This window comes from Heterocephalus glaber, unplaced genomic scaffold, assembly GCF_053883595.1.
Source record: "Heterocephalus glaber isolate CG9 unplaced genomic scaffold, H.glaber_assembly_v1.0 deba00000818, whole genome shotgun sequence".
NCBI classification, from domain to species: domain Eukaryota; kingdom Metazoa; phylum Chordata; class Mammalia; order Rodentia; family Bathyergidae; genus Heterocephalus; species Heterocephalus glaber.
The window spans coordinates 13883704-13902808 of NW_028258164.1; the positions used below are offsets into that span (position 1 = coordinate 13883704).

The following is a 19105-nucleotide window of genomic DNA, read 5'->3' on the forward strand; positions in this document are numbered from 1 at the left end:
ACCAGTCTACACCCCCATCAACAATGGAGAAGGGTTCCTTTCTCCCCACAACTCCGCCAACATTTGTTATTGGTTGATTTCTTGATAGCAGCCATTCTTTGTGGGATGAGATGGAATCTCAGTGTTGTTTCCATCTGCATCTCTCGAATGACTGGTGATGTTGAACATTTTTTCATATATTTGTTTGTTGCTTTTACATCTTTGTCTGAGAAATGTCTGTTCATTTCAGATGCTCATTTTTGAATTGGATCTTTATATTTGGGGGGTCTGATTTTTTGAGTTCTTTATATATTCTAGATAGCAGACCTTTGTCTGAGGAACAGCTGGTAAAATTTTTTTCCCACATTGTAGGTTGTCCGTTACCTCTGCCGGTGGTTTCTCTTGCAGTGCAGAAGCTTTTTAATAAGATGAGATCCCAGTTGTTGATCCTTTGTGCTAGTTCCCTTGCTACTGAGGATTTGTTCATAAAGTTTTTTCCTATGCCAATGTTCTGGAGAGTTTTACCTAACTTATCTTCCAGCAAGTTTAGTGTTTCTGTTTTAATATCTAGATCTTTAATCCACTTGGATTTTAGTTTAGTGCATGGTGAAAGATAGGGGTCTAGTTTTAAGAGTTGGTTTTTCAAAAGAATAAATAAAATTGATAAACCCTTAGCTAATCTTTTCAAAAAAAGGAAAGAGAAGGCTCAAATCCATGAAATTAGGAATGAAAAAGGTGAAGTTACAACGGATCCGGCAGAAATCCAGAGGCTCATCAATACCTACTTCGAGAATCTGTACTCTAATAAAATGGAAAACACAGAAGAAATGGACAGATCCCTAGATAAGTATGAATTACCTAAACTGAACAAAGACGATATAAAAATTCCCGACCTTCCCACCCTGCTCTCCTCCTCCACCTCCCTTCCTCGCCACCCCCTCTTCCTCTTCCTCTCCCTCCTCTTCCTCCCCCTCCTCCTCCTTCTGCAGCGGTAGTTTGCAAACTGTGCTTTCTGCACCCGGATGTACAGGAGAATCAGCGGGAGGGGTGCGGGGCACCCTGTGAAGTCGCTGGGACTTCCTGGAGTCGCCCAGACCGGGCCCTGCAGATCTTCGGTTCTGGTCGCTTCTGGGCCCGGGCTGGCGTCAGGCGCGAGCGGCCCCGCTGCTTCGCACGTGCGCGCGCACTTAGCCCGGGATCCGCAGGCTCCGGCACGCGTGCGCCCCCTGTGGCCTCGGCCGTCCGAGCCCGGCCTCTGCTGGCGTCTGGGGCGTCGGTGTCCGGGCTGCTGCCAGTGAGCCTCTGCGGTTCTTCTCAGGTCCCTGAAGCTGTTCTTGGCCACCGACCAGAAGAGCAGGGGCGAGCACCTGACAGACGCGAAGTCCCCACGCCTGTGCCGCAAGTTCTCATCGCCGCCGCCGGCCCTGCCCAGGACCTCCTCGCCCTCACGGACCAGGAAGCTGACCCTCAGGTCGCCCGCGAGCTCCAGGACGGGCGCCCTGGACCGAGCGAGTCCTCCTCGGCCAGCGGCCTGCCCGCCACGCACAGCCCCGCCGCGCCCCCCCGCAGCCGCCCTGGAGTCCACACCAGCGGAGCAAGCAGCCACGGAGAGCAGCCGGCGGCGGACACCTCGGAGCTGTCTCCCTACCGGTCCCCTCGACGTCCCGGCACCTCCGCTACCGCCAGCCTGGAGGACAGACAGCAGATGGCACCCACTGCTCCGTGTCACCAGCGCCTGCTTTTGCAATTGCCACAGCCGCAGCAGGACACGGGAGTCCCCCAGAATTCAACAGCATGGAGAGAACGCGTGACAAAGAGTTCGTCATACGCAGGACAGCCACCAATCTGGTCCTGAAGTCCTCCGCCCCTGGGTCTCAAAGCATGCGCAGGATTGTGAACTCAACAATGAACTAAAGATGAATGTGCTAAATCTGCTAGAAGAAGTTCTGTGAGACCCAGACCTGCTTCCCTGGGAGAGGAAGGCCACGGCGAAGAGCCTGAGGGTGCTGTCCCAGGAGGATCAGGACGACATCCACGTGAAGGTAGAGGACGTAATTCAGACGACTGACTTCAAAGGCCGAGTGCTTCGAGACCTTGTCAGCCATGGAGCTGGCCGAGCAGATCACATTGCTGGACCGTGTCGTTTTCAGAAGCATCCCCTATGAAGAGTTCCTTGGGCAGGGATGGATGGAGCTGGACGAGAGCGAGAGGGTGCCCTACATTATGAAAACCAGCCAGCGCTTCAACGACACGAGTGACCTGGTGGCCTCAGATCATGAACCACGCCAACGTCGGCTCCCGCGCCAGTTCCATTGAGAAGTGGGTGGCGGTGGCAGACATTTGCCGATGCCTACACAGCTACAGTGGCGTGCTGGAGATCACCTCAGCCTTAAACGGAAGTGCCATCTATAGGCTGAAGAAACCCTGGGCCAAAGTGTCCAAGCAGACAAAAGCTGTGATGGACAAACTTCAGAAGACTGTTTCATCTGAAGGAAGATTTAAAAATCTCAGAGAAACCCTTAAAAATTGTAACCCCCCAGCGGTTCCCTATCTTGGGATGTACTTGACAGACCTGGCATTTATTGAAGAGGGAACACCAAACTTCACTGAAGAAGGCCTTGTCAACTTCTCCAAAAGGAGAATGATAGCACACATCATCCAAGAGATACGCCAGTTCCAGCAGACCTCCTACCGCATAGACCATTAGCCAAAGGTCACACAGTACTTGCTTGATAAAGGCCTCATCATTGATGAAGATACACTCTATGGGCTCTCACTAAAGATTGAACCTCGACTCTCTGCTTGAAAACCTGGCCTATCCCTGAGATCTCAGCATTGCTACCGTGGACAGTGAGACAGATGGAATGTGCATGCTGTGCATCACACCGTGCCTGGGGAATGGGAAGATGAAGCCAGGCCCCTCTGTCCACCAAAGATGGAACCAGACTGAATTCTGTCTGCAGCCAGAATGAAACCCAGCTGTGTGGCTCAGAGATGGGCACTTCAGCCTTGGGTGGGAAGGGGCAAAGATTGGGGTAGGTACAGCAGATGGTGCACTTTATGTGAGAGAGTGTAAGAGGGGAGATGCTGTACGAGAAGGTAGGTTTCCCTCTGTCTATGTTCTGTGAGAACTTGGGGACAAGGACCCACAGAGCAGACCTGATGGCACTTTACTGGCCGAGACACACCCATGGTCTCCTAGGATTTAACTGCTTCCATTTCCTGTGGTCACAGGTGACCTCCCTCGGGCCAGCACATGAGCAGTGTCTGTGTGTAGCACATTCATGGTGAATCATCATGTGGGAGGAGTGGTGTGACCTCACAACAGGACAGGAAAGAAATGGTGAAACCCAAGTGCGTTTGTTGGTAGCATTTCCTTAAAAGCAATAGCGGATTCCAGCCAATGGGTCTCTTGGGGCATGGGAGGGGACCTCTTTCTGAGACTGGTGACCCAAGAAACTACTTCCTCAGAGACAGCTGCAGGATTTGCAGAAGTTGCACACCACCTCACTGACAAAACTGTAAAAGACAGAGGCCACAAAGTGCTATGGCAAGAAGGGGTTTCCTGCTCTGTGAGAATATACAGCTAAAACCCACCTCTGCACCCTGCTTGACTTGATTTCTTCCCTACCCAAAGTACTGTGGAACTCTTTCCTGATTACACATAGGCTTGCTACAAACATTGGTTGTGTTGTTTAAAAAAAAAATCTAAACACCCCAATTATGATCAGTGAAATTGAAAATGTAATTAAAAATTTACCAACAAAGAAAAGCCCAGGTCCTGATGGCTTCACTGTTGCAGTCTACAAGACATTTAGAGAAGAACTATTCCCACTGCTCTTTAAACTTTTCAATGAAATTGAAAGGGAAGCAATACTCCCAAATTCATTCCTGGAAGCAAGTGTTACTTTGATTCTAAAACCAGGGAAAGACCCAACCAAAAAAGAGAACTGCAGGCCAACCTCCATAATGAACACAGATCCAAAAATCCTTAATAAGATACTGGCAAACAGAATACAGAGGGTCATCAAGAAGATCATACACTCTGACCAAGTCAGATTTATCCCAGGGATACGAGGATGGTTTACATACGTAAATCAATAAATGTAATACACCATATTGATAGAGTTAAGGACAAAAACCATATGATCATCTCAATAGATGCAGAAAAAGCATTCGACAAAATTCAACACCCATTCATGATAAAAATCCTGCAGAAAATTGGAATAGATGGTCTTTATCTCAACTTGATAAAGGCTATCTATGAAAAACCAACAGCCAACATCATACTAAATGGTCAAAAATGGAAAACCTTCACGCTAAAATCAGGAACAAGACAAGGATGTCCACTATCACCACTTCTGTTCAATAGAGTTTTGGAAACATTAGCCACTGCAATTAGACAAAAGAAAGAAAGAAAAGCAATAAAGATAGGAAAGGAAGAAGTTAAACTGTCGTTATTTGCTGATGATATGATACTCTACATAGAAGACCCAAAAACCTCCACCAAAAGACTTCTAGACTTAATTTTTTTCCATTAAGTTTATTGGTACATTTTAGGTATAAAATACAGTTACATACATCATTGGGATCTTGTACCATTACATAAGTATCTTGGTTCTTATTTTTTTCCACTTCCCTTGCCCTCCCTTCACCCCCTCCACCCTTCCCTATTAGCAAAGACTTTGTTTCCATTTTTTTTCCTTTTCTCATATTTTTTCTTTTCCCTTCTTTCCTTTCTACTACCCCTCCCACTTCCTCTACTCCTTTAGGCCTTTTCTTCCAATTATACAATATCAATTTTCCTTTTTTTAAATTACCATATCAAGATTTAGACTACATTACCACAGATTTTACAGAATTTAAAAGGATATAGAAAGCATATAACAAAAATCTTTCTTGGAATAAATTTGACAACTTCTAAGAAGTACCTTGGAAGACAAATTAATGAAACTGACTCTGGAGGAAATATAAAATTTGAATAGCACCTATTAAAGAAAGCATATTCCTAGCTTGAAAACCTTCCTATATGATGACAACAACAGGCTCATATACATTTTAACTGATAAATTATATCAAACATTTAAAGCAGGAAAAAAAAGGAACACTTCTCCCCTCATTTTAGGAAATCAGCATTGTGCTAATTCTAAAACTGGATAAAGATAATAGAAGAAAAAAGTACAAACATAGATAAAAATTTGTTTGACAAAACAAACTAGTAGAAGTCAGATCTGGCAGTATGTAGAAAGTGGTTTTATTATAGGGATGGCAGTGTTGGTTCAGCATTGGAAGATCCACCCTCAAAAGTCATCATTTTAACAGAGGAAAGGAAAAAGCCATATGATCCTGTCAGTAGTTGGAGAAAAAGTATTGGACTAAATTCTGCGGCCATTCATGGTAAAAGCTATCAGAAGACTAAAAGTAGAACAGAACCTTCTCAACAGATTAAAGACACATACTCCATACTTCCAGCAAAAACACCTTATATGAATGGAAAAGATACAATGCTTTCTCTCTGAGGTGGGGAACAAGGGCAGATATGCCTACTCTTCATCTGTCCATTAAACTTTGGAACACAGGCCCAAACCAAAATAGTCTGGCAATAGAAAGAAGCAATTAGTATACAGTTGGCAAGGGAGAAGTAAAATCTTTATATGTAGATGAAATGATCATCTACAGAGAAAATACTAAGAAATCTCTAGAAGCCCCTAGAACTTGTATTTGAATTTAGCAGGATTAGAAAACACAAGGTATACATAAAAATTCAGGTTTATGTATAATTGCTATAAATGAAGAATATGAAATTTAAAAGTTATGTAGGAGTACAAAGGACCTAGAAAAGTAAAAAGAAAAAAAAACAGTGTTGGAAGACATTTATTACCTAATTTTAAGACTTCCTCTAAAGCTGCAGTAATCAAAGCAGTGTTGGCATAAGGAAAGACATATAGATCAATGGAATAAAACAGAGAATCTAGAAATAGAACTACACATATGTGGTCCACCGAGTTTTGAAAGATTATTTAACATTAACATTTTATAGAACATAAACTCAATTCAAGAGCAGAGGAAAAGCTAGTGTTTTCAGCAAATGGTACTAGAACACCTGGTGTCCATATATAAAAAATGAACCTCAACCCTTTATTTCCATACATAAAAATAACTTGAAAGGATCTATGAACTTAAATATGAAAGACTAAAACTATAAAACTTTAAGAAGAAATTATAAGGGAAAATGTTCATGAATTTAGGGTAGGCAAGAATTTCCTAGGATACACAAAACATGTATAAAAGAAAAAAATTGACAAATGAGATTCCATCAAAATTTAGAACTTTAAATGACATCGTTAAGAAAATGAAAAGTAGTCCTTAAACAGACCATATTTATAATACATATAACCTAAGACCAGAATATATATAGAACTTACAGCTCATTAATAAGCAATCCAATTAAAAAGTAGACATAAGAAGATGATAAATAGCCAGTACAGATACATATTGACTTATCATTGTCATGACTTTTTTGTTGTTGTTGGATTCTCCCCCTTGTGCTTAATTTCTTGTCGCACCCAACAGATTAATTCTGCTAGGCTTCCTGGGGTTATGATACTCATTGTCTTTTCCTAGGATATTGTCTAAAATTTTTTGGAGTGCTGGTTTGGTATTCATGAAGTTCCTAAGGTGCTCTTTGTCATTAAAGTATCTTATTTCACCATGAATTTTGAAAGAGAGTTTTGCAGGGTACATCAATCTGGGTTGGAGGCTGTTTTCCTTTAGGGCTTGAAATACATCACTCCAAGCTCTTCTAGCCTTAAGGGTTTGTGTTGAGAAGTCTGCTGTGATTCTGATGGGCTTTCTTTTTTTCTTTTCTTTTCCTTTTTTTTTGCTTAAATTCTATTATTGGTACATTTTAGATATACAATACATTTACATTTATCATTGGGTGCTTGTACCTGTACATGATGTATCTTGGCTCTTACTTTTTTCTGCATTACCTGTGTGCCCTTCAACCCTCCACCCTTCACCCCTCCACCCTTCTCTATTTACATAGACTACATTTCCTTTTTTTTTCTTTTCTCATAATATTTCCCTTCCACTCTTTCCTTTCCCCATCCCCTCCCACCACCCCTACCCCTTTGGACCTTTTCCTATTTCAAAGTATCAATTATTAGTTATTAATCCTTTTAATCCTTATTTACATTCTCAGTTTCTCACACTAGAGAAACTATTCAGTATTTACACGTGTGTCCTATTTATTTCACTTAAGAGTATGCCCTCAATATGCATCCATTTAGCTATAAATGTCTCTAGTTTCTCGTTCTTTATGGCTGAGTAGTACTCCATTTTATTAAAAAACCACATCTTCTTTATCCAGTCTCCAGTTGATGGGCACTTGGGCTATTTCCAAGCTTTAGCTATTACAAACTGGGCCGCTATAAACATGGGTGCGCATATATCACTGTGGTATGATTCTTTTAATTCTTTTGGGAAGATACACAGCAGGGGAATAGCTGGGTCAAATGGGACCTCCAGCCCTAGTTCTTTGAGGTATCTCCACACTGATTTTTATAGTGGTAGCACCAGTCTGCACTCGCACCAACAATGGAGAAGAGTTCCTTTCTCTCCACACCCCACCAGCATTTCTTATTGGATGATTTCTTGATAGCAGCCATTCTTTGTGGGGTGAGGTGGAATCTCCGTGTTGTTTTCATCTGCATCTCTAGAATGACCAGTGATGTTGAACATTTTTTCATATGTTTATTTGCTGCTTTTACTTGTTTGTCTGAGAAATGTCTGTTCATTTCAGATGCCCATTTTTTTTCAGTTCTTTTATTAGTACATTTTAGGTATACAATTCATTTACATTTATCATTAGGTGTTTGTACCTGTACATGATATATCTTGGTTCTTATTTTTTTTCCCCATTACCTGTGCACCTTTCACCCCCTCTGCCCTGCCCTATTTACATAGATTTCATTTCCATTTTTTTTCTTTTCTCATAGTTTTTCCTTTCCCTCTTTTCCTTTCCCCTTCCCCTCCCTTCACTCCTTCATCTTTGAACCTTTTTTCCTATTTCAAATTATCAATTGTTCATTTTAATCATTTTAACCCTTGCTTACACTATCAGTTTCTCACACTAGTGAAACTATTTGGTATTTACACATGTGTATCCTATTTATTTCACTTAAGAGTATGGCCTTGATATGCTTCCATTTAGCTATAAATGACTCTAGTTTTTCATTCTTTATGGCTGAGTAGTACTCCATTTTATAAAAAAAAATTCATTTGGAGCAATAAGAGACCTAGAATAGCTAAAGCAATTCTAAGCAACAGAGACATGGCTGGGGGTATCACAATCCCCAACTTAAAACTATACTACAAAGCTACTGTGATAAAATCAACATGGTACTGGCAAAAGAACAGACCTGAGGATCAGTGGAATAGATTAGAAGATGCAGAAACAACTCCAGACATACTCAGCCACCTCATCTTTGACAAAGGAGCCAACCACCATCATTGGAGGAAAGATAGCCTATTTAATAAATGGTGTTAGAAAAACTGGATTTCAACCTGCCAAGGATTGAAACTAGACCCATACCTATCACCATTCACTAAACTAAAATCAAAGTGGATTAAAGATATAAATATTAAGACAGAAACACTAAACTTGCTGGAAGATAAGTTAGGTAGAACTCTTGAAGACATTGGCATAGGAAAAGACTTCATGAACAAAACCTCAGCAGCATGGGAACTAGCAGAAAGAATCAACAACTAAGATCTCATCTTATTAAAAAGCTTCTGCACTGCAAAAGAAACCACCAACAGAGCTAACAGACAACCTACAATATGGGAAAAAAATTTTAGCAGCTGTATCTCAGACAAAGGACTACTATCTAGAATATATAAAGAATTGAAAAAAATCAGACTCCCCCAAATTCAAAGACCCAATTCAAAAATGGGCATCTGAAATGAACAGACATTTCTCAGACAAAGGTGTAAAAGCAGCAAACAAATATATGAAAAAATGTTCAACATCACTGGTCATTCAAGAGATGCAGATGAAAACAACACTGAGATTCCACCTCACCCCACAAAGAATGGCTGCTATCAAGAAATCAACAAATAACAAATGCTGGCCGGACTGCGGGGAGAAAGGAACCCTTCTCCATTGTTGGTGGGAGTGCAGACTGGTGCAATCACTGTGGAAATCATTATGGAGATACCTCAAAGAACTAGGGCTAGAGGTCCCATTTGATCCAGCTATTCCCCTGCTGTGTATCTTCCCAAAAGAATTAAAAGAATCATACCACAGAGGTATATGTGCACCCACGTTCATAGCAGCACAGTTTGTAATAGCTAAAGCTTGGAAGCAGCCCAAGTGCCCATCAACTGGAAATTGGATAAAGAAAATGGGCTTTCTTTTGTATGTGATTTGTTTCTTTTCTCTAACTGCTTGTAGAATTTTGTTCTTCTGTTGGGTTTCTGGAATCTTAACAATTATATGCCTATGTGCATATTTTTTTGATCAAAGCTAGTTGGAGTCCTATATGCCTCACTTATCTGTATGTCAAGTTCTTTTCCCCTGCTTGGGAAGTTTTCTGTCATTACTTCTGTTAACAGTTTTTTTTTAAGTCATCTGCACTCTCTCCTGTTTCTTCATTGACTCCAATCAATCTTATGTTATTCTTCTTTGCATCGTCTAGTAGCTGCTGGATTGATTTCTGATGGTCCCTTACTATTTTAAAGAAATTTTTCTTTCCCTGGTCACTAACTGCAATCTTATCTTCTATATCTGAAATTCTGTCCTCACATTGGCTCATTCTGCTGCTGGTGTCCACGTAGCTTACCTCCTGTGTGCTAGGGGAGGGGGTGGTACTTTGGCCCGGAAGCCTCCTCTTGGGCGCCGGGAGCAGCTCCCTTCTAGGCTTAATGGACAGATTCAGTAGAGTAGCTGGATAAAAGGTAAACCCTCAAAAATCAATAGCCTTCTTGTACACAAATCCAGACTCACTGAGAAAGAAATTAGGGAAACAATCCCTTTCATAATACCATCCAAAAGAATGAAATATCTAGGAATTAATCTAAAGAAGGAAGAAAAAGACGTCTACATTGAGAACTACAACACTGAAAAAAGAGATCAAAGAGGATATAAGAAAATGGAAAGATATCCCTTGTTCCTGGGTAGGAAGAACCTATATAGTGAAAATGGCCATACTTCCAAAACTGCTATAGAGGTTCAATGCAATCCTGATTGAAATCCCAAACTTATACTTCACAGAACTAGAGAAAACAATCCAAAAATTCATTTGGAACAAGAAGAGACCTAGAATAGCAAAAGGAATTCTAGGCAACAGAGACATGGCAGGAAGTATCACAACCCCCAACTTGAAACTATACTACAAAGCCACTGTGATAAAAACAACATGGTACTGGCAATGAAACAGACCTGAGGATCAGTGGAACAGATTAGAAGATGCAGAAACAACTCCAGACATATTCAGCTACCTCATCTTTGACAAATAAGCCAACCATCCTAACTGGAGAAAAGATAGCCTCTTTAATAAATGGTGTTGGAAAAACTGGATTTCAACTTGTGGGCCATTTTAGATATAAACCATAACATTCTGCCCCTGACTCCCAAAAGACTCATACACATCTCTTTATCCAAAATGCATGTAGTTGTTTTTGTTTGTTTGTTTGTTTTGGGGGGGTTTTTGATACCGGGTATCAAACTCAGGACCTTGCACTTGCAAGGCAGGTGCCGGAACCACTGAGCTAAATCCCCAGCCCCACATGTAGTTTATCTTTAAGAGTTTCCAAAGTCCTAACAATGTCAGCATTGCTGAAAAGTCCAAGTCCAAAGTCTCCTCTGAGACTTAAGGCAAACTCTTAGCTGTGAGACCCTGTAAAAATAAAAAAGAAAGTTAAACATATACAGTGGCACAAGATAAACATTCCCAATTCAAAAGGGAGAAATAGGGAGGAGCAAAGCAAGGCCAAACCCCATCTGAGAAAACATTAAATCCCATACTTCCATATCCAGTACCAGAATAAGTTGTGGTGAGATGTAAACTCCAAAGGACTTGGGTATGGGCTGGGAATTTAGCTCAGTGGTTCTGCTACCTGCCTTGCAAGTGCAAGGTCCCAAGTTCAATCCCTGGTACCAAAAAAAGAAAAAAACAAAACAAAGGGCTTGGGTCACTTCCACAGCATTGCTAGTAGTTGCAGCTCTCATGGCTCCTCTCTTGGACTGACTTTGCTCATTCCTTGCAGCTTTCCTCAGACATTCCATGACCCTGGCTTCTCCTACTTGAGTTTTCCACTGCACTTCTACAGCTTCACCCACTACCTTCTCAGAGGCACACTGCCTGCACTCCCAAGCCTTTTGAAATCTGAGTGGAAGCCTCCATGACCCTATAACTCTTGTCTTCTGTACGCCAGTAAAACCAGCACCGTGTGGTTGACACCAAGGTCTGTTGCCAGCTGAAGCAGTAGCCATGCTCCCTTGTATCATGGCTGCAGAAGTATCAAATGCTTGTATCACTAAGCACTATGAACTGAATCCTGTGGAATCAATTCCTTAGGTGGTTATTCTTGAGCACAGGGTCCTGGGGATCTCTTCTCAAATCAAAATCTTTCACTTTTGAAATTTGAACCTGTGAAGGTTGGGGCCTCCTGGTTTCTCACATGCCCTTAAGGCATCTTTCCTGATTTAAATACTTGGCTTCTTTTTCATCTTTTCAGCAACTAAGCTCCCTGCTCCAACTTTACAGGGCCTGACTTGATAGGAGCTTACTTTCTGGCAAAACTCAAAACTTTAAAAATCACTCAACTATACCATTTGCTCCTGATTCTTAAGGTAGATTGGCCAATAATAAAAGCTGCCAATAAAACCCATGCCACAGCCTCAATATTTGGGCTGTCTTGAAATTTCCTTTTCCAGATTAGTCTTCCGCCCTTAATCTCAGTATCCCATAAAGTCTTGAGACATAAGCAAAATGTAGACAAACTTTTCACTAGAGTATAACACACATACCCTGAAATCCAGCTACCAATGGAGTTCTTATTCCCAACTGAAATCTCCTAATCCTGCTCTTTATCATCTGCATTTCTACCCACATTCTGTTCTTAGCTCCATGCAAAATCAAGTTCAGTTTACAGCATTCTGGGGCTGCTTCTCCAGGCAGCATCTCCAAATCTTTCTAAACTACTTCCTCAAACTAGATCCAAAGGCTTCTGAACCACATGGTCAAGTAGTGCCACAGCCATGACCCCACTTCAGTGGCACCAGAATTAGTTCTAGTCACTGTCTTTATTGCTGAGACACAATACCCAACACTGGCAACTCAGAGGAGGAAAGGTTTGCTTTGGCTCATAGTTCACAGAGGTTTCAGTCCATAGTCAGCTGGCTCCAAGGCAGGATGGCATTCACAGAGGCATGGCAGAAGAAGAGCTGCTCATTTCATGGCAGCCAGGAAGCAGAGAGAGAAGGAAGGAGCTGGAGAGGGACATAAACCCTTCCAAGTCACACCCACACCTACCTCTTCTGACCTGATTCTGCCTAACAGAAAGTTAGCCACAATGCCCCCAATCCAGCACCTTTCAAAAGTCCTGCCTATAATCACATGAGGCTTTGGGGGGACTTCTAGATATAAATCATAATAGATAGCAAATAAATACATAAAATGATGTTCAAAGTCACTAGGTATTAGGTAAATACAAATCAAAACCATGATCAGAGCAGGTAAAATAGAAAACACAGGCAATACCAGAAATTAGTAGGAATGCAAAATGGTACAACCACTCTGAAAAACAGTTCTGCCGCTTCTTATAAATTTAAACCCATACCATATGATTCAGTTATCCCATCTCTAGGTATTTATCCTAAAAAATTAAAACTCATATTTACATGAAGACCTGCATGTGAATGTTTATGTCCCTTCTCTTCATAATTAGCGAACACTAGAAACAACTCAAATATCCTTCTATGGGTGAATGGATAAATAAACTATAGGAACATCCATACACTAGCATGCTACTAGTAATAATAAGAAGAAACTATGCACAACAATGTGAATGAATCTCAAAGTCATTATACTGAAAGAAAGAGGCTTGCCTCAAAATGTTGCATATTGCATAATTCCATTTATATGATATTCTCAGAACGTAAAAACATAATGATGGAGGTTAGGAATGGGAGGAGGCTATCCCTACAAGGGGAGATTTGGGGGAGGTGATGGCACTGTTTTGTTTTGTTTTCAATTAATTTTATTGGCACACTTTAGGTATACAATTCGTTTACATTTATCATTGGGTGTTTGTGCCTGTATATGATGTATCTGGGTTCTTATTTTTTTCCCCATTACCTGTGCACCCTTCACCCCCTCCGCCTTTCCCTATTTACGTGGATTTCATTTCCTTTTTTTTTTCTTTTCTCACGATGGTACTGTTTTTTATCTTGACTACAAAGTTGGTTAAACAAATCCATACATGTGTTAAAATACACAAAACTGTACACACACAAAAAATGAAAAAGTTACTTCCAGATGTGTGTATTCATTTTCCTCATCAACACATGAAACCGCTAGCCTGTGACTTTAGCTGTATTTTTAAATACACAAATTGCATTTTTTTTAATGAAAAGGAAGGATTTCATAATATCTGATTTACTACAGAAGAGACCATCAAAGATCTTGGACTTTCTGAGGCTGCAGGGAAGGAACAGGTAACAGAGGGGACAGAGTAGAGGCCAGGAGTGGGGTGGGGGTGGAGAGGTCAAGCAGAGGGCAACTTTTCTCTAAGACTCAGATCCTCCAGAGGCAATAAACAAAGGAAGTTGCCAGATCCTGACAGTAAAAGGTCATTTCTGAGCTGAAAAACAAACTGAGTTGACATTAGTTTATCTGGATGAAGAACGGAAAGAATCTACATCCAATCTGGCCATAAAAGGACTGATTTAGAAGTGCTGTAGAAGAAAATTCATATGACTTTTAGGTTGAGAAAGAAAATAATTTACCAGCATCTTTATGTCAGTTTTACTGTGCAGTGTTTCTTAGAACAATATGATCTTTAAACTTCATGAATAATCAGTTCAAAAACAGTTATAAAAAGGCTGAATTTAAATTCAAATGCCTCCTTCTATATTTGAACTTTTGCAAGCCATCTAAAAATGATTAGCTCTGCCACCTAATGGCTATAAAAAGTTTAGTTCAGGAAAAAAGAAACCAAAACAAATGAACTTTTCTGAAAGTATTTATTCAACTGAACAAATACCTGATAATACTGCTCATGTGGCAACCACTTCCAGTACTGGAAATGGAACAATGAGCAGACTGGATGGTCTCCTACCCTCCTAATCCCTGTAGTACAGATATTTCTCATTGAACAATCTACCATTAAATGACTGTTCAGACTCAGGATGGAGGCACAGTGTTTGGATTTATGACCCACCATTCAGGTGTATGACTCATCTTTTTTTTAAAATTCAGTTCTGTATAGCTTGTTGATAGAGCCTCAGTGTATTTTGGCTTCGGCACACCTTGTTTGTGCAGTACTGTAATTTTTGCTGATTGTACTACACCGTACAGTACTGTAGCTTTACATGCTATTATACATTACAGCACCACATGTAAGAGTTATGCAAAGAAAAGCAAAGTCATCAGTTTGGAGCTTTCTTTGACCATTTCTTTGTTCTGAATATTGTAATGTACATACTATATACATGTCCTCATTTAGCGACTACTTCATTTAAGGACCTGGTCGCAGGAATAAAACTCGATCATTAAATGAGGAATCCTTACTCTTATTGTGCTGTAGGCACATTCACTAAGCATGTTGTGCTTATAAACACAGCATCCATGAAAAGACAAATGTCTTCAAAATATGTATTATTTCTATAATGTCTGATACTGGGGAAAAATAAGCTACCTGATTTTTTTTTTTTTTTGGATATCCAAAAAATATATGATCTGCCTGTTTTGATGCAGAAAGGAGTGATTCAGAGCATGGTCTTATGAGCCCTGTTGATTGCTTAGGATCCAGGCACAGCAGCTGGGCCAAAGGGCCAGACAGATTCATCAGCACACTCTTATCGGGCTCACTTCTAAGGACTACCTGCTCCCAACAGTTCCTCAGGTGATAACAAAACTGAATCATTCGGAGTCAAATAAATTCTCAGATAGAAACAAACTCTTTAGAAGAGATGTTACCTTTGGAACTTTTTGATATGTTGAAATGTCTCATATCATGTGACTGCACATAGTTTCTCAAGGGTTATATAAATACTTCCGAACCACAGGAAACAATTGAACAACTAATTATCACTGTGATTCTTGGCTCTGTGATTGTTTTATGTATTTAACTTTTATCTTACTTCTATCTCCTGGGTAATCAGCTCCTTTATTACATACTTTAGATGTCTTTCTGTCCTCCAATGTTTTTACTAGAGCCAGACAGAACAGTGGCTCCATTAATGCTGGTTTCACTGTCAAGGATATTTCTCATTTCCAGTGATTTTCACGTAGTCAAGCAGGCTCACGATTCTGTGATATCTTATTAGTAGTATTTTAGTTTCATTGGTCCCTTGTTATTGTTGTGCCCAGATCGCGAAGTCCCCAAAGACCACCAAGGAGCCGATTCCGATGTAAACACACGAGGGTCGTTTATTCAAGCTTGAGCAGGGGCACTCAACCGTCACCGACGCAGCGGATCAGGATTGAGAGCCCCGAATTCCAAATCAGCAGGGTTTTTATTGTGGCTACCGCAAGGTTTGGGGATGTTCCATTCAGCAGTTACATGATTGGTTGATATTTAGCAAGCATGGGGGGTTGAGGGGTGGCTACATGTAGAGTTTATGGGAAAAAGGAACAATCAGCACATTGACAGAATGTTCTATAGATAATGGGCCCGGGAGCATCTGTTTTCTGGGCAGACAGAGGATTGAGTTAGGAGCTGTGTCTTTTTTTTATCTGTTGTCCCACAGCAAGGACATTTTATCATTAGTTTATGGGCACAAAGGAGACTAGGGGAATCGGTGACTTCAGTGAAGTGGAATTTATGTCAAGGCCACTTCACTGTCTTACTTTAAGATGGAGTCAAACTTTAAAATGGAGTTAGTTAGGTCTCACACTATGACCCGCAGAAGCTCCTTTCTTAAGGAGCCACAATTGCACACTCAAAACACCACTTCCATAATATCAACTGTGTGACCAGTGTAACCTTGAAGAATTCATGAAAGCTGCTAAGATGCTGGGAAAGGGAATGTGAGGGAATACAGCAATAGACACATCATTGATTTGCTAAGGAGCATATCTGGATTGCATCTCTTTTTCAATCATAATTATTGATGAGTACTTTCTGTATCCTTGCTATATCATAAGATATCCTGGATTTTCTACATAATTTTCATCCCATCCTTTTCTGATGTGTGAGGGATCGATATTGCCTGAACCTAGCTAATGTGTTGGTGGCTGCTATATTTTATTTTTAAAAATTATTGGATAGTGTGTATTCTTAAAAAATCATTTTTATTGAACTATTTTAATAACATGATGTCTAATACAGATATACCTTGTTTAACAATCTGCCTGTTTAACGACTGTTAGAACTTACAACTCAGGTGCATTGTTTGGATTTATGACCCGGCCAGTCAGACTTACAACGTGGCTTTTTTTTACAGTTCTGCACTTCTTATTGTTAGTGCCTCGATTTTTTTGTACAGTACACCTTGTTTATACAGAACTGTAATTTTTGCTGATTGTCCTGTACATTATGGTACTATAGTTTTATGTTCCATTACACATTACAGTACTGCACATAAGAGTTATACAAATAAAAGCAAAGTCATTGTGTTGGAGTTTCCTTTGACCATTTCTTTGTTCTGAATATTATAATGTACATACTATATACAATTTCTCATTTAGAGACCAATTCATTTAACAACTCAGTCGCAGGAACAGAACTCGGTTGTTAAACACAGAGTGCCTGTAATTGAGGAGTAAAGGCCAAGACATCATGACTTTGCTCTCTTCCTCCATCAGAGGGCCCAAGCCAACTGCTCTGCTGAGCCAGCTACTCAGAACTTCGCCTTTATGCCCCAACTCCAGTTTTAGAGAGTAGGTGGGGTTTTTCCTACTGCTCCCTGTCAGTTCTCTCCCTCTCCACTTCATTCAGGAAGCAGATCTTCCAGTTCTGAGCTGGAATCACTTCTATCACAGCCCACTCTGAAGCATCCACAGTGACAACTGCTGAATCCTGCTTGGACCCTGGCCCAGTGAGACACACTAGAAAGAAGGGCATGGCAACAACCTGAAGGATGAACTTGGAAACATGGGCACCACCTCAGAAGGAGCCCAGACACAGCATCCCCCTGCCACCTACCAAGACCAGGGTGCAGAGGAATCTGTCCCCTCCCAATGGAAGCAGTGTGACCCAGGTTCACAGGAGAATGCCCCAGGCACACAGCTACAAGCCCCCAGCACAATCTGACCACCTGCAGCCCAAAAGACATGGATTTCCTAAACTAAAAGCACCAGCTGTGAAAGCACCATCCATAAAAGAAATGGCTGGAAAATCCAGTTTCACTTAAAATAGAAACTTCTCAAAAAATGAATAAAGGAATAATATCAAAAGAAGAGCTATATAATGTCATAAAATATTTTCAACACATCTTTCACAAAAGAGCAGTATTCAGAAGATGCTGATTTAAGCCTTACAAAACTGCTATCTTTATGTCAAAGATAGTCAAATACCGGCAATTTTATATGAAGAATTCCTATAAATCATGAAGGTACTCATATTTATGAGAATAGCTTATATTCTTTTCATCATTAAGGCAGATAACAGAACAATTATCCAAAGATCTGAGCAGATAATGTACATAAGAAGAAATCCAAATCCCCAATAAATATAGGAAATGTGTTCAATTTCATCAACATGCAGGTAAATTTAAATTTAAAACATAATAAGATAACACAAATGGAATCCATCATAGTTGGCAAAAAATTAAGAAGTCTGACTACATTAAGTGTTGGTGAGGATGTGGAACAATGAAAATTCTCATACATTTCTGGCAGGAATGTAACCTGGTTCAACTACTTTGAAAAACATGCACACAATAGTAAAGATGAAATACATCACTGATGCCTGTACCATTGCACCCAGGAACACAAATTCATCAGTTCATATGTGCAAAGAAAGGATTATAGATATATTGTTTATAAGATCCCCAAACAAAAAACATTCCTAATATCCACCTAATATCAGTAGGCTAGTTATACAAGTTGCAAATTCCCAGAGTAGAAAATCAAAGATCAGTGAACAACCCATAGATACTGATCAAAATATACAAGGTCCACAAAACAATAAGGTTCAAAACAAGCAAAACCTATCTATATCCTTTAGAGATACAGACATAGAGGGCAAAAACTAATCTAGAGAAAAGCAAAGAAGTAGTTTGTACAAGAGTCACTGGATGGGTCATTATGGAATAAGGGAGAAAGTGAGGAGGTTGCTTTAGGGATTCAGGTAACTCTGGGGCAAAACTATTTCTTGGCTTGCTGGTATACAAATTTGCTTTGTAATTATTCATACAATTATACTTATATGTCTAATGTTCATTTTAATGCTACATTTGATAATTAAAAGAAAAGTAACTCAAAATTTTGTCAGGGTCAAAGATCTGTGGACAAATCTTAAAGACAAAAGATGAAAATTCCATTGCTGTGGTGTGGTATCCTGGTTAGGAATTCATGTATCATAATCTGACTTGAAAATCAAAAATAATATGATTCAAATCTAAAGAAGACAACTAAATGACCACCTTTTTAAAGTAATAAATCCCCATTTTAAACTAAAACTAGGGCTCAAAGAGTCCCACACCAGAGGCAAACCTTAAATGCCATCCACATACTCCTCCAAAGTAGGAACCACAATTTAAGGGAAAGTAGAGTATGCAGAGCAGCACTTTCAAGGAAAAGAAAATAAAACCAACATGAGGGATGTCACCAATACCACAATCGTTTGAAACCAGAAAGAAAAGGAAGTACAATAAATAAAGCTGAGGCCAGACATGAGGACTAACAAATGAAGAACAGAGTCTCTGGAAAAGTCTCAACTCCCATTCATGGCT

General features: G+C 40.3%; 1 protein-coding gene and 1 pseudogene across 2 annotated transcripts in view; one reads left to right on the forward strand and one right to left on the reverse strand.

The window, feature by feature from the left end:
* The window catches only part of Tmem176b (transmembrane protein 176B), a 79501-nt gene that overhangs the window by 17040 nt on the left and 43356 nt on the right, over positions 1 to 19105 (reverse strand). The window lies entirely within an intron of this gene.
* On the forward strand, positions 1002 to 4795 carry LOC101723418 (ras-specific guanine nucleotide-releasing factor 2 pseudogene; annotated as a pseudogene).